At 36.6% G+C, this 16672-nt stretch overlaps 1 protein-coding gene across 5 annotated transcripts in view; it reads right to left on the reverse strand.

Moving 5' to 3' along the window:
- KLF12 (KLF transcription factor 12) overlaps nucleotides 1-16672 on the reverse strand; it is a 418145-nt gene that overhangs the window by 375507 nt on the left and 25966 nt on the right. The gene's annotated exons all lie outside the window — the stretch shown is intronic.

A 16672-nucleotide genomic window follows, 5' to 3' on the forward strand; every position in this document is an offset into this window, starting at 1 on the left:
GGAATGGTACAGGGGCTCAACATTTATTCAACATGTGCCTGGGCTCCAACTATGGGCTAAGCTACGTGCTAAGTGCTGGGCTAAACCAGTGATTAAAATGTACTCCCTATTCTCAAGGAGCTTCTAATCTGATAGAAGTGAGGTTTCTGGCATCAGTGTGTGCCAGCTTCTGGTCATGTCATTCAAGTTCCTGAGCCTTGAGGGGTTTTTATTTGTAAATTAGAGATAAATTCTTCAGTTGTTAGCAACAAATGAGAATTTCTGTAAAGGGTAAGGTACTAACATATAATTAATTGCAGTTTCTCAGTGCATTGTGGAGAGGAAGCCAGAAATGGGCTATCAAGGAAGCCCCACCGAATGCACAAATCATTAGTGAACAGAAAAGAAGGAACTGCCAGTTACCACACCCAGGTGTGTTCTTAATGAGGAGAGCACTAACGACGGTATGATCCAGGGTAGTTTGACCAATATACTCTGATTCTTAGAAACTTCACAGGGATGAGTGATTGGAGGAGGGAGTGGTATCCTACGGACTGGGGACAAAAGCATTGTCCTGCTCTCTCTCAACATCGTGGAACCATAAGAGGTAAGAGTCTGCTATAAACTCCCTGAAAGATGGTGAGCTCAGGCCCAGACACCAAACAACTCCTTCCACTGAGCAAACCTTCTGTTTGGAAACTCCACTAAAGATAAATACCATCCTTCAGAGGAATTTAATAGAAACTACTGCACTATGAAAATGTTGCCTGCTGCTATCTTTCTACTCTAAAATATCAAAGGACAAAAGAAAAAGACCAGGGCCATTCAGAAATCAGAATACAGTCATTAGGTGGTACTTTTATGGACAAAATTTGACTTATAAGATGGAGCATACAGCTGGGATTCTGAACCTCTAGGTTACTATCTTTCTAGTGCCACTATACTATAGATCTACAAACCGAAGGTCTTTCAATGATGGAATTTGTCTAACAAATTAAGATTATAATATTAACTCTACCATTTTTTCAAGGCTTTGATGATGATCAGATTGGATAACAAATGTGAAAGCACTTGGAAGTGTTAGAATCACTCACAAGAAATTATGTTTAAAAATACAAACTTCAATTGCATGCATCTGGGGATGTTTCAAGACAACAGGCTGTAACTTTTTGGATTGTACCATGAACAACTGTATTGTGTTCCGAGCTCTTAAAAAAAATAAGGAACTTTTGCAATAAATTACTCTACCACCTCTAGTGGAACTGTGCAATTATCATTTGTAAAATTCTCACGTTCTAATCATCCAAAAAAGTAATAAAACTCTAAATACAAATCCAAGCTTAATCTCCATAAAATTCATTTACTTTATTCACACTGTACCATACTCATTGCTTTTGGGGTAAATGAGTCCTATAAACACAAACACACAAAGTCAGGAAACACTTCTACACACACACAAACAGTCAGGAAATACTTCCACGAAAATAAAAAAGGTGGAGAGCAGAAAATACACCAGGTTCATGAATAAATAGATTCTGTCCATTGTAAAAACAGTTGTTACTGTGTTCTCTTTCCAATCCCAAAAAAAGAAGAAAAATTCAAAATGGAAGAGAATGTTAATTTCCTATGCCATTTTATTTAATAAGTGTGTACTCAGATAAGCCCATAAAGAAATATTACATTACTCATCAATAACATGTTGAAAATTCCACAATCTAAAGATCTAGGCATTTAAAAATGAATTATTTCCAATAAAGACATCACAGGAAAGCTACAGACCATTATCTCTTATAAATATACACGAAAACCCTCAACAAAATATGAGTGAACCAAATCCAGCAACATATAAAAAGAATTACATACCACGACCAAGTGAGATTTACCTCAGGTATGCCAGGTTGGTTTAACATCAAAATCAAATAACGTAATACACCATATCAACAAATTAAAAAACAAAAACCACATGATCATATAATAGACGCAATAAAAGCATTTGACAAAATCCAACCCCCTTTCATGATTAAAAACACTTAATAAACTAGAATAGAAGGGAACTTCTTCAACATGATAAACATCATGTACCAAAAAAACCCAGATTGCATCATGCTTACTGGTGAAAGACTAGAAGCTTCCCCCCTGAGATCAAGAAGACAAAAATATCTGCTCTCACCACTTTTATTTAACATTGTACTGAAAGTTCTAACCAGGGCAATTAGGCAAGAAAAAGAAATAAAGTCATTCAGATTGGAAAGAAAGAAATAAAACTCTATTCACAGATGACATGATCCTGCATATAGAAATTCCTACGAAATTCATTTAAAAAATTAGAATAAATGAGTTCAGATCAATATACAAGATCAATATACAAAAATCAATTATGTTTCTGTACACTTGCATGAACTATCCAAAAATGAAATTAAGAAAATTCTATTTACAATAGCACTGAAAATAATAAAATACTTAAGAATACCTTTAACAAAAGATATACAAAACTTACACTCTCAAAACTATAAAACATTGTTGAGAGAAATTAAAGATCTCAATGAATGAAAAAATATCCCATGGTCATGGTGAATTACGGCATCTTAGTCACTAGAGGCACCTGAGAAAGAACCTTCCTCGCCTTCTGAGAGAGCTGCCAACAGCCAACTTCTTCTCATTCTACAAATGAAAAACCAGATAACTTCCTTCTCACTCCCGCACAATGAGGAGGAGCCAGACTGCGGTTAAAGCTGACAAAGAGAGAGAGAAAGAAACTGGAGCCAGCCTTGATGATACTGTTGAGATGTTAAACCAAACTAATCCTGAAGACCTACCTATCGCTGGACTTTCTATTATCAGGTAACCAAAGTCCCCTTTATTATTAAAGCTAGTTTGAGTTCATGTCTTTACTCATAATCGAACACATATTAATTACTGAATCACATAGCTAGGAAATGCTGGTGGATAAGTGGAGGAAATATCATCTTGGAGGCAAGGGTTGAAATAGCTATTTTTGAAGAAAGACAAGCTACCTTTCTCCTTAGTGTACTGTATCATGTCTCAAAGCTTCACCCAGAACTTTATGCTCAAATCTTTTTCCAGCTCAAAGTTCCTACCTGAGTTCCAGTTCCATAATTTTAACGATGTGAGCACACATCCACTCAGAATCCTACTATCAGCTCATACATAACATGACCAATATTGAGCTCAGAATCTAACCCAAATCAATTCTCCTGCAATGTTCCTATGTGAATAGCATCACCATTCTCCCAGTCACCCAGCACAGAGACTTCAGAATCCACTTTGTCTCTTTCTCTATGTTTATATTCTCAAGTGTCAAACTCTCTTCATGAAATGCTCCTAAATCTACCTATTTCTTGGATTCCAACACCTTCTTATTTTAGGCTTAGACCAGAATTTTGGCTTTCTACCTAGCGTCCTTAACTCTAGTTTCTCCCCATTAAATCTAATCTGTAAACTGCTCAGATTTTTTCATATTAATATTCTCCCCACATTCGTTGCTGTCATACTCAAAAAGTTCCATTACATCCCTCATTGACTACAAAATAGTGCTCCATAATCCACCACCAACTGCCAGAGTCAAATGCCTGGTAAAGACTGCACTGGATAGTGGTAGCAGTGGTCGTGATGGCTTCATTGGCTCTAGTGAGATACTAAAATGTCACCATGGGCATCTCTGGGGGGTTACATCTCCTACTTTAACACAAAACATGCAGGTTTTGTGCTCACTTTTTCCATGTTTGTGCTCCTCCCTAATCAAAAATAAGTCTTTCCTCTTCCCTCCACCACCTATGTGAAGAAATCATACCCAGTGTCTCAGTTCTTACAACTACTTCCCGTTGACTAATTGCTATATTTGACATGGAGACTTACAAGAATCTAAAAAAGTCTTCCAGTTCCCATAAAGATTCCACTGCTCCTTTTTTAGTTGCCTTTGCTGACATTAATGTCCAAAATAATACAACACAAGGAATAAAGAAATTAAAACACAGAGGCCATAGATTTGGGCAAAGCTGGAGTTCCATTTAATGAAAACGAACTTTGTAAACTACAAATAACCACACTATACACCATAACAAAGTATAAATAACCATAATATAGTCATTATCATTTGCATGTAAATAACTTGAAGGAGTTAGACTTTTTTTTTTTTTGAGGAAGATTAGCCCTGAGCTAATCTCCACCACTAATCCTCCTCTTTTTGCTGAGGAAGACTGGCCCTCAGCTAACCTCCACCACTAATCCTCCTCTTTTTGCTGAGGAAGACTGGCCCTGAGCCATGCCCATTTTCCTCTACTTTATATGTGCAACACCTGCCACAGCATGATTTGACAAGCAGTGCATTAGGTCCACATCCGGGATCAGAACGGGTGAACCCCGGGCTGCCAAAGCAGAGCGCACAAACCTAACTACTACACCACTGGGCTGGCCCCTAGACAACATTCTTAAAGAACATTCCAGCTATGAAGTTCTAATTCTAAGGCTCTCCAAAATATATCATCAAATGCAAAATAAATATATGCAGTCAAAAATTGACTCTAAAAATTATATATCGTGAGAGGGCCTACAATCAACACATTATATAAATCTCAGGTCAATTTCTCTATCTAAGTGAAATTTTAAAAAATACAAAATAATGTAAATGAGCATTACTTTGGCTTAAATAGCAATCCACTATTTATACCACTCTGATTTCAACAGAAGTTACTAACTAAACACATATGAAAGTAATTTCTTAAGAAGGAACAGGTTTTCCCAAATATTTCAGAGCTCAGTAGGTGTATTAGTGAAAAACAAACAAAAAAATATCTAAGAGATATTTTATATTTAGACTACATAAATATGTATTCAAGACTATAAATCAGTATATTTTTATAGATTCTGGTGTATATCATTTTATACATCTTAAATAATCTTTTATATATGTCTACTATATTCATAAGTATTTGTCATGTACACACACAAATACTGATGGTCCCCAACTTAGGATGGCTCTACGTAATGATTTTCTTACTTTACAACGGTGCAAAAGCAATACACATTCAGTAGAAACCATACTTCGAATTTTGATCTTTTCCCAGGCCGGCGATACGCAGTACAATCCTCTCTCGTGATGCTGGGTGGTGGCAGCAAGCCGCAGCTCCAGTCAGCTACACAGTCTCGAGGGCGACAACTGATACGCTACAACTACTCTGTACCCACACAACCATTCTGTTTTTCACTTTCAGTATAGTATTCAATAAATTACATGAGATACTCAACACTTTATTATAAAATAGGCTTTGTGTTGGTGATTTTGCCCAAGCGTAGGCTAATGTTAGTGTTCTGAGCAAGCTTAAGGTAGGCTACATTAAGCTATGATGCTCAGTAGGCTAGGTGCATTAAACGCATTTTCGACTTACAAAGAGTTTATTGGGACTTTAACCCCATGGTAAGTTGAGGAAGATCTGTAGATGCATATACAGCAGAAAAAACTTAAAATGTTGCTCATTCAAATTATCTATACTTTAATCCCTTGGCAGCTGAGAAAGCAAAAGATAGTGTTTTTATTATTAATAACTATAAAATATACTTTTCCACAGGTATTTAGAAAATTATAGCTCCTGGCTAAAAAGCATATGCACATGCCTTCATGAAAGGCAAGAAATGATCCAAAGCAAAATGGGCTCCTACTGCACTGTGCACTTTCCTTTACACATCTCATATGTATCACATACATATCATTCGTTGTCTTCTCTCACCAGCTTGTGTGTTTCTAAGGAGAAAGAATGGGGCCAGTAATCCCCAGAACGATGCACAAGGCCTGGCACATTAGGAAAGACTCAGTAAATGTTTTTTCCAAAACTAGAAAAGCTTTTAGAGCTCTTCTTCTATTGCTTTAGCTATTATTTTTAAAACATTTCTGAAGCTATGTAGTTTTAGGATAAAACACCTCATGGAAGTAATATATTCTATAATTTTTCTACTTACTGTATACAATATTATTTCCTTTCACTTGTTTTATACTTAATATCTTTCAGATTTCACAGGTAAACTCAGTTCTAATACAGATTTCTGAGATTTGATCAATAAAGTCTGCATTTTATAGACTCTGATCATATACCCTCCAGCCTGAAAAGTTCACATTTTTCAAATCTCTAAACAGAACAAAGATCAGTTCATTTCCCTTTTTTCAGATCCATGTGAAAAAAGGGAAATGATCACATCTTGAGATGTGATTGAAAACCCCACATGGGATTTCAGATTAGAAATGTCAGGGGTTTATACAATAAAATTGTATTCAGTGAAACCTCAATTATCTAGAATCCTCAAGGAATAAGTCCTTTGAGATGGCTGAATTTTTGCTACAGTGAATACTTTCAGTGCCATATTTTTTATTGCAATTTTTAAAGGAAATGTTTATAAATTGCATTACATATTTCCAATTCCTTTCAAAGAATATACTGAAAAGAACTTAAACTATTCTATTTTTTTTTTGAGGAAGATTAGCCCTGAGCTAACATCTGCTGCCAATCTTCCTTTTTTTGCTGAGGAAAACTGGCCCTGAGCTAACACCCGTGCCCATCTTCCTCTACTTTATATGTGGGATGCCTACGACAGCACAGCTTGCCAAGCAGTGCCATGTCCGCACCCGGGATCAGAACCAGCAAACCCCGGGCTGCCGAGAAGCGGAACGTGCACACTTAACCGCTGCGCCACCAGGCCAGCCCCGAGCTTAAAACTATTCTTAGTGACTTGGGGTTACCATTTTGAACATTGATTACATTGACAGTGAGTTCTGCCAAGCCACATATCTAATTCCAGAATAGCCCTGGGTGTGTTGGGCTGTCCTCAGCATGGTGTTGTGCTACCATCAAGGACACACAGTTCCACAGACACACAAACACACCCTGTATGTCTTACATCTTCATAGAATTTTCTGATGAACGTAATAGTTTCCCCATCCAGATTCCTACCATCTTCCACCATGTCATGAGCTAGCTTTTGGTCTGAAAAGGCTCAACTTTTACACACATCCTCAGCAGTTCCTTTCAGTTATGTTAACTTGGTGACAAGGGCTCAGAGGCTGTTTCTGGAGGTTCTCTTCTTCCCCTTTTAGTTATAAAACTCAGAAAGCTTCCATCTAAATTGGTGATACTGAAAGGTACCAAGTTCAAACAGCTCCAAAAGTATCCCATAAAATGGACAAGAGCTCATCATTCTAACTCTAAGCTGCATCTTAAAGTCTGTTTACCTTCCTTTGTACCCACTGCCCCTTTCCCTGCCATACAGCACAGCGCTCCGGAAAATCAAAAAGTGACTGACTAAACTACACCCACCTACAGGATAAAAAAGTTCCCCCTTTCTCCAGTAAAAACAAATGAGAGACAGGCACCAAATATTACAATCATAATGAATCTCAACCCAAATTTCACAGAATCACCTAATTTGCAAGATGTATACTAATAAAATGTGATCATTCAAGATTCAATTATTTAACTTGATCTCTTCAGAGAAACTATTTTAAAGGCAGAAACAATGGCCTAGGATTTCCTTCAAGCTTTTTCAAATCAATATTTGTAAATCATGTCTCTGTTTCCTAGGAAACTAAGTAGGTTATACCTACGGCAAGAAAACTCCACCAGTGTCATTTTTCCTTTTATCCTTGGCTCACATGTGTGGTTACTGCTTATTAGATGAAAAAAGTTACCTCCCAGTATCATTGAAAATCACAATGAAATGAGAAGGGAGTGAGAATGACACTTTCTCAGCCTGCTGCTTCTTCTGAGGTGTGATGGAAAAGTAAACGGAATAAAGGCCAGCCCAGAGAGCTCCAAAAAGCTGGAAAGTGGTTTATGATCTAGTGCAGTACGTGCCCAACAGTTTGGGCTATTCAGCTTAATTCATTACGGGAAAGGTGAGACAAAAAGAGTTTAAAAACCCGGATTTATTAGAAACATCAGGTCAGACATTCCCGAGTTCAAATTCTGAATCTCTTTCTTTGGGTAAGTTACTTCACTTCTCTGAACCACGGTTTCTAACTCTTTAAAAAGGGAAAACACCTAGCCTCATACCGTGATAATATGAATTCAGTTAAAAAGTGAATATAAAATACTGAGTTCAGAAACAATTTTGTCTCTATTTTTATTTATTTATTTTTTTGGTGAGGAAAATTAGCCCTGAGCTAACATCTGTGGCAATCTTCCTCTATTTTGTACATGGGACACCACCACAGCACAGCTTGATGAGCAGCATATGTGGGTCCTCGCCTGGAATCTGAACCGGCGCACCTGTGGCCCTGAAGCAGAGCGCGCAAACTTAACCACCATGTCACCAGGCCAGCCTCATAATTTTCTCTCTTAAGACTCTCCAAGAGCATGTTCAAAGATGGCAAAACTGGTAGTTTCTCAAGGACTTTACAACTAGTGTAAAATAAGGTTTTGGGGGTGCGGGGTTTGAGCTCTCATCTTAGAGGGTTTACATGAAGACATGGCATTTTCTGAAGTACAATGGAGCATCACTTCTATAAACACGTGAGAATGAACTTTTAACTCCAAGAAGGTGATGAGTACATATTTACATCTTTGCTGGGTCCAGAGTACCAAAGCTTGCTCTACCTTTTTTTTTAATCAACAACCAATTACAGGAGGAAAACTGAGACACAAATCCCAATATGCACTGTAAGCAGGACTGTAGAGTTTGTTCAATCAGTCTCAAATTTCTAAAAACCATTATTAAATCATGGTTAACTTGTAAGGCATCACATCTCTGGCCCGAAGATCCAAAAGCTACATATGCTGCGGAGATTTGCTGTTTAACAAGACTCAGACACTACATCCCAACATTTTTAACACATTTCTAAGTTTTAAGTATTTTCCCAAACATTTACATTTAACCACACAGCGTACTTTAAAATGTTATACATATATTCATGTGCTTTTATGATTTAAATGTCTGCAATTGCAAAGCAACTTTTTTCTAAAGCAGCAACTCAGTTTTCCATACTACAGGCCCCAACTCTACAAACTGCTCCTCTGAATACTTTTTCTGAAATATTCCTTTCACTTATCGGTGCATCTATTGGCCCACCACACAGATATTCAGAACCCAACTTTCTATTCTCCCCCCTTTATAATACATGTAAATCCAAAACACAAAGAAACTAAGAAATCGAAACAGCCAACTAGCTAAACTAACTTTTATAGACAACTAGCCTCTATCATCAAATGCTGTTTAGAAACTGCAGCTTTAAATCTCCCTGTGGACAATTCACCTCCTCAGAGGATCCCAGAAATCCTGATCCCAGTAATGTAACCATTTCAGCCATAATACTAAAGTTAATTCAGATTTTCAGTTTATCATCCACAGCTCAGAATCTTGAAATTACCTACTGACAAGAGGACACTGTGTCTATTTCAATTAAGTGCTAAAACAGTCAAGGTAATTACTAACCATCAGTATTGCTTAGCTCTGGCAAAAGCTTGGTGTGACAAACCTCTAAGCTATTCAAATAATAATAATTAAATAGTAAATAATTAATAAAAATAAAATAATTAAATAACAATATAATTATTATTATTACTACCACCACCACCATCACCAAATCCAGGAGCACTGACCTCGGATATGGATTTTGACTTAGAGCCCTGCGAGCTAACTTCCTGTCTGGGCCCCGGGCTCTACTGCATTCAAGCTCTATAATCTAGTACAAGTCACTTTACCTTTATCTACAGAAGAAAGAGGATTTCTAAAGCTCCTTCAAGCTTCCATTGACTCTTAAGGCCTAATGCACTAGAACGCTATGCACTGAATAACGAGCAGCTGTATCAAACCTCAATGGGTTTTGCCCCAAGGCAGGAATGCAAACTTCCCACATAGTTAGTCAATACCCTAGGAAAGAGCCATTATTTATATCAGACCTTGGAAACCTTTGTTTTCGAAATTTTTAGGCAGGAATCTTCACTATAGGCTTAACATTGTTTAGAAAATATTTTGCTAGGTAGTTTATGTAGCATTGAGCTATTATTAAACAATTATGTTCAAAACGTAAAAAGGTTTACATTTAAGCAAACAATACATAAGTTCACATGGAACACTTCGCATTTTCAAATCCTTAAAGTTATATGCCATATGCCTTATGTTATATGCCATAGGCCTTGTTTCATAACACCCATGAGTGGATTTTTATTAACATGTGTTTACTCTCTGAAGGTTAGAAAAGCCTAGTTTCAAGACTCGTTTTTTGCTCTTGGACTTATAATTCTAATTATCATTCTATAAACGGTTTTAGAGAAATCTCTTTGCCCCACATCAACCCCCATGAGCACAGAAACCCCTGACAACACAAATCTTACCCTGCCCAGAAACATGAGTTAGTACCCTGTGACCAAGAGAGGAAGACTACATGAGATCATCAGATCAAAGTTCTGGTCTTTATACTCAGATCCTGCAACTCTCCACTCCGTTAGCCTGGCCACTTATGTACACCCACACCACAAATACCAAATAATTCATTCAGGAAATCTTAGAGGACAAAGACGACACAGTATAGCATACTAGGGAAGCACTTCCAACGTACTTCCATAACATTCGTTCTTCCCTTTTTATAAAATTCATTCTGTGTAATCTAGCTGTTTCACCTCCTGGGCGTGGTTCCATATGGGTGGAGACTGTGTCTATCTTCTTCACTTCAGCAGTATATCCAGCATGATGTCTCACACAAAGAAAGCACTTATTGGGGGGGGAAAAAATGGGGACTTAAACTGAAAGTAGAACATACACACACATTCTAACAACAGTGCTAAAGGCATAAAAAGGTACAAACTCGACCATAAAATATTATTGTATTTTGTGCAGAGAAGCACCAGAGGACATGGAGTGCCTTGGGGAGAAGGAGGATGGCACATGCAGGTAAGCATGCCCACTGGTATCAAGCACCTAGAGTGCCAAGGGGGAGAAGGGAGCAGCTCAGAGGCACGTGGACATTTATAAAACACATATGTTTTAAACATATATGTATATATACATAGATATAGGCATAGATGTGGTGTAAATACTACTATAGATGTAGTATTTATGGGTGTCTGTATGTGTATAAAATATGTGTGCATACAAACATATACATACACATATTTCCTAGTGTCTGCTGAGCAGGCTCAGATGTTAGTTGCTAAATACCATTCTCCACTAAAAAAAAAAACAAGGTTACCCAAAGAGATACAGCTTATTGCAAGGACGGGGCAAGGAAAGTACGAGGTGAGCCTGGAACTGCTTATTGTGCCATGAAATAAGGAAGTACTCAAAGATTGATGATGATGTGTCAAAAGACACATGAGCTACTTTGAAGAGGCTCCCATTTGCCAAATTTGGGACAACAGTAGCATCAAAATAAGACAGTAACATATTATAACCTGTTGAATAAACTAGAAATTGGTGATAAACAAAAAAATAAATAAATGAAGGAGAAGGGAAAGCTCTTCTATAAAGTAGATTATGAGGAGAAGAAACAACAGAAAATGAAAATCACCATTTGGCAACTATCACCGTGGTGGCTGATTCAGGAAGAGTAGTCAATGGAGAATAAGACTTGTAGATGGAGCATTGATGAGGGAAAGGATACGTGGTGTAATCTTAGCTCCTCTGACAGCACTAGTCAATTACAGAGGGTGAAATGGTGCCTTTATGGAAGGGAAATCTGTCAGACATTAACATGATCAGAAGATCAAAATTAACATCATCACCGGCTCAGCATCATCCTACAGAATGTAAGGGTTGTACTCTGTAAAACTGTGGAGGACATGAGCGACAGGGAATGACTGGGGAAGTGTTCCCAACTGGAGGAGTGTGAGGAGACATGTCCACCGACCACAATGTATATTCTTGGATGGGTTTCTGACTAGAAGGGAAAAAGAGACAGCAGTGGGACAGCTGGTGAAATCTGAATGAGGTCTGTGGATTGGATGGCTGTGTTATATCAATGTGGACTTCCTGATTTGGAACTCACCGGATGGTGGTTATGTACGAGCATTCTTTTTTGGGCAAACATCAACTAAAGAATTTAGGGATGATGGAGAATCATGTCTAAAGCTTGCTCTCAAATGTTTCACTAAAAGACCAATGATAATGGGAGAGAGAGGCATATAATGGAGCAAAAATAGAAAATTATTTCCAAGTAAATAATTTTAAAAAGTATTATTTCCAAAAATTCTGTTGGAAAATTCATTCTAGGACACGGTACAATTTCATCCCAGGTGTTGAAAAATTTTTTAGTTAAAATGTTTAAATATCCTTTTAGCTGGTCATTTGAGGGTTTCTTCATGACGCCAAATTAAAACAATGATTTGACCTAAAAAATTTATATAATTTTAAAGATTGTTAGTCTAGGTCCTAAGAAGTATCAACACTGCCACATGGAAAATCCCTGTTCAGAGGTACTCTAGATTTAAAACAGCAGAGTGACAAAGGAGCAGGGACACACGGGCCATCAGCAGTCACTAACACAATCTTCTAAGTGGCCTAAGGACACCCCACAGAGAATTCTGAAGAACAAAGTCCCCATCTTCCATGAGATGTATCTGGCTAAATTATAATATGCTACGGTATCTGGCTTTACAGATCTTTACGAGGGAAAATCACAAACAAGCAAAATTAAGAAAATGTTTCCTCTTCCTTGAAATGATCCAAAATGAAAAAAGCACCTCAAAATCACTATGAATATGTATTGATGAGCCATAATTCAATTCTGCCTAATTTCAAAAGGCTTGATCTACTATGATACTATCAAACAACAATGATGACACAAACGACATCACAACATGAGACCTACTTTATCACAGCATCACAGTTTACATAACGATTTAAGAGATAAAAGATAGAAGTTTTGTTAGGAGTACATGGAGTTAGCTAAAACATGACTTTGTAATAGATCCGAAAGCGAATTTAATACAAGAAAGGTGAGAATAATTTTCCCAGTGGAATAATTACCTTTCAAAACTGGGTTATAAAATTTATTTTATCCTGTTATTAAAAAACACACACACCCATACAAAAAGAGAGAAGCATTTACAGATAAGGAAATTTCTCAGATGAGGTGTTCTTTGGGCTTGTGAGTCATCACAGATGAATATATTTTTAGTACATTATTTCAATGATTTGTACATTTCGTTTCTAGACAGTTTTGTGTACTGCATCATTATTCCTCTGTGGACAGGTAGAGACATTTAGTGAATGATTAAACTCATGCTCTTTGTTATCCGACATTTATTCAACCATAACTTTACAGTCTGACATTTCTGCACATTCACATAAATTGAGATTCATAAAGATGAATAAGTACCAAAATTTCTTGACTTGCGTGTCCTCTGAATCATTAAACATGAAATGCTATTCAATATCATATGGTATCTGTGAATCAATGTACCCAAAGTTCTGAACGACCAGGACCCCGCTTTCTCAGTCAAGTCAGATATGGTTTTTACTGTATTTGTCTCCAGCTCCCCTACATTTCTCTCAGCTTTCTTATTTCTGTTCATGGCACCACCATTTTCCCAGTCTCACAGACTGAAAATCTAATATAGCTAAGAGTTAGTATACAAGTTCAGGAGTCAATAATGTTCTATCAAGAAAATATTTTCCTAGTTTAGTATATAATTTCATGAACATATACAGTATTCCTAATTAAATTAACAACTTCTAAATTCATTAGATTTTAAGAAGCAACAGACTAGCAGTATAAAATAGAACAGCCAAAGGAAACCAATAGATAGTGGTGGCTGTGAGACAAAATATGGAGAAGATAGGATCTTATATTTTAAACTTGACAAGTAAACATTACTGAAGTAGGTTAGGTCCCCCTTGATGCTCTGTAGAGGTTCTGTATGGGTTCCACAGTAGCATGGTGTATTTTCCTTCTACAGTTCTTTACCCACTTCTATTAATTTAATTAATTTCTGAAATTGTTGGATGTCTGTCTCTTCTTTTAGACCAAAAGCAGCACAGTTCACAGTAGGTTAGGTCACCATTATATTTGGTACATCCTCAGGGCCAAACACAACATAAGTCAATAATTTCAGTGCTGGTAAGAGATCTGTTCTTTTACTAAATAAATACAAGTTTTACGGGATGACTGTACTTATAAATCTCTTAAGAAAGTTGCAGACACAATTATGCAGTTCTGATGATCTGTAGGACAGGTCAGGAGATAGACTGTCAAATGAAACAGTGACGTATTTAGCCATTTCAGAATTCTTAAAATCCAAGTATTTTCTAGAAATACAACATGAGTTTTATATGCCTAAAAAAGAATTGAGTTTTGTCCCTAATTATCTCTAACATTATCACAGATTATTTTTTTAAATTTATAAAAAATATCAATCTGATTAATGAAGGGAAGATGGGAAAGAAAGCTAAAAACAATAAAATCACATCATCATCATATTTAAAATGGTCTAATTAGAAGCATCATAGTACATACTAAAATAATTTGGCATTTATTGCAGGTTTATCTACGAAGCAAAAAAAATTACTGAGAAGCCAAGCAAGTGAAAGGAAAGGTAGAGAAGAGTGGTAAAAGAGTAAATTCATAAATTAATACGGAATGGAAGGCACAGGCCGAATTCTTGGCTTCTGTGACCAAGTGTACAAGTGGAGGAGACAGCGTTACTTGGCTTCCAACTTAAACATGTCAACAGAAACAGAGTTTCTGAAGGAGAATCTTTTCTATGAAAGGATGAAGTGCTTGTTCAAATAATTCAGTACTCAAGCACTGAAAATAAAAGGATAAAAACTAATACACACTGTGCCTAATTATCTCAAAAGGGAAAGGAAAGAAGCCTTTTACAAAGTGAGAGGGAAAAAAACGTTTTTCATACTATGTATAAGGAGACAGTGTGCAGAGGGGGGAAAAAAGAGAACCTCAAGCCCAAAAACTGATGCTCTCAACATCACCTCTTATAAAATTAAGGTAGTTACAAGATGGCAATTTCTTATCAGCCTTAAAAGAAATGGTGTAATTGAATTTCACACACTTGACTGAGCCCCTACTCTATATAGCTTGTACCACGGTAACTGGGAATTCAAGGCTATTTATAAAGCATTGTCCCTGTCCTCAAAGCACTCATAGTCAACTATATTTCATAATTACATGTGGTGCTTACTAGCTATTAAAGGCTTCATCTATGCTTTACCTGTAGACAGGAAATGCCCACAGAGCCTTAAGTATCTATGTCAACAGATATTTGAGACTGTACTTCAACAGCTGTCTGTATCAATTTTTTTAACTGGATATCTTAGACATTAAAATTGAGTTCAAATATTTAACATAAAATTTTCATTGAATTATCGGGAAAGTTTACTTTAAATACTGGTGAAATCATGATGAATATACTTCACCACAAGAGGAAACTAATGGTTTCTAACAGAATAAAAGTGAGACTAATTTAGAGCACTTTATAACTGAATTCTCATTTCTTTTACTCAACAACTACATTTCAAGACATAAATTGTTTAATTTTCAAACGTTCAAAAATTTTCAAAACGTTCATCTTATCAATAAGCAATAATGACATTTTCTGGAGATAAAGTCAACGCACACTTACAAAGCTGTTCATAGGAATTCTCCATTTTTCACTGGGTTATCAAGACCATAAATTAAACCATATTCAACAAAATATAACTGCCTAGAAAATAGATGATTACATTATGCTAAACAGATGATTATCAGGCAGCTGCTCCAAGACTAGTATTGTCAGGCATTTTTCTCTATCTGTAAAGACAGTAAGGAGTTTAGCATCTCCAATCCATCTCTTCACTGACCATATAATACAGACAAGCCAAACAATTCAAGAAAGACTTCCTTATTCTTCCTCTGTATTGTAACAGTAAAGGGAGTTACTTCCAATTCAAAACAGCTTAAAGGAAAAAAGAACAAAGATGCCTCTAGGGGACACACGTGTATTCAGGATTCAATTTCTAAGAGCAAATATTGTGGGTAGAGTCCCTGTGCAATTTTTCTCCAAACTTTCCAATCAAAATTTGTAATCGCAATATCTCTAAGCTAAAATAAAGAAATAAGTTGAATTTCAAGATAATAATATCTCTATAGAAATAAGAAAAAGGAATGCTAACTCATCACTTAGATCACTTTATGTCCCACTTGTAGTCTGAGGTCTCTAGGTACACATATCAATTTAAAGAATAAAAAGCAGCTTAGAGAAATAAACCACGTATCAGATACTAGAAATTGGGGAAAGCCAAGCAAAACCATTAAGACCTGCCGCCCTGAACTCAAAGAATGGTGCACTTAAATTTAGTCAGAGCACGAGCTGATGAGGAGCAGAGGAGGACCCAAAGAGGAAATGTCCACACAGGAGCCTTTAGATTCTAGAGGCAACAAATGGTGGAGACAAATGCACTTTACAAAGTTTCAGGAGAGAGAAGCAACTGTTAAGACAAAAAATATTTAGTCATGAGGTACATTTAACAATTTGTCTTTGTAACAAAGTTTAGGCTTATACATTGTCCATATGGCCCTTTAACTTCCATTCCATAAAAATGCTGGCGAAATCTTCAGTGTACTATTAGGTCACTTTTTTTCTTTTAATGCTTTACTTCTTCACTTGCAGCAGTATTCACCTCAGAAACTAAATGTATCATAAACAATTAACGCTCAATAGAAATGGGATACAAGGGTTAACACTCAACAGAGATCATA

The sequence above is a fragment of the Equus asinus genome, chromosome 11 (assembly GCF_041296235.1).
Source record: "Equus asinus isolate D_3611 breed Donkey chromosome 11, EquAss-T2T_v2, whole genome shotgun sequence".
In the NCBI taxonomy this organism is placed as follows: domain Eukaryota; kingdom Metazoa; phylum Chordata; class Mammalia; order Perissodactyla; family Equidae; genus Equus; species Equus asinus.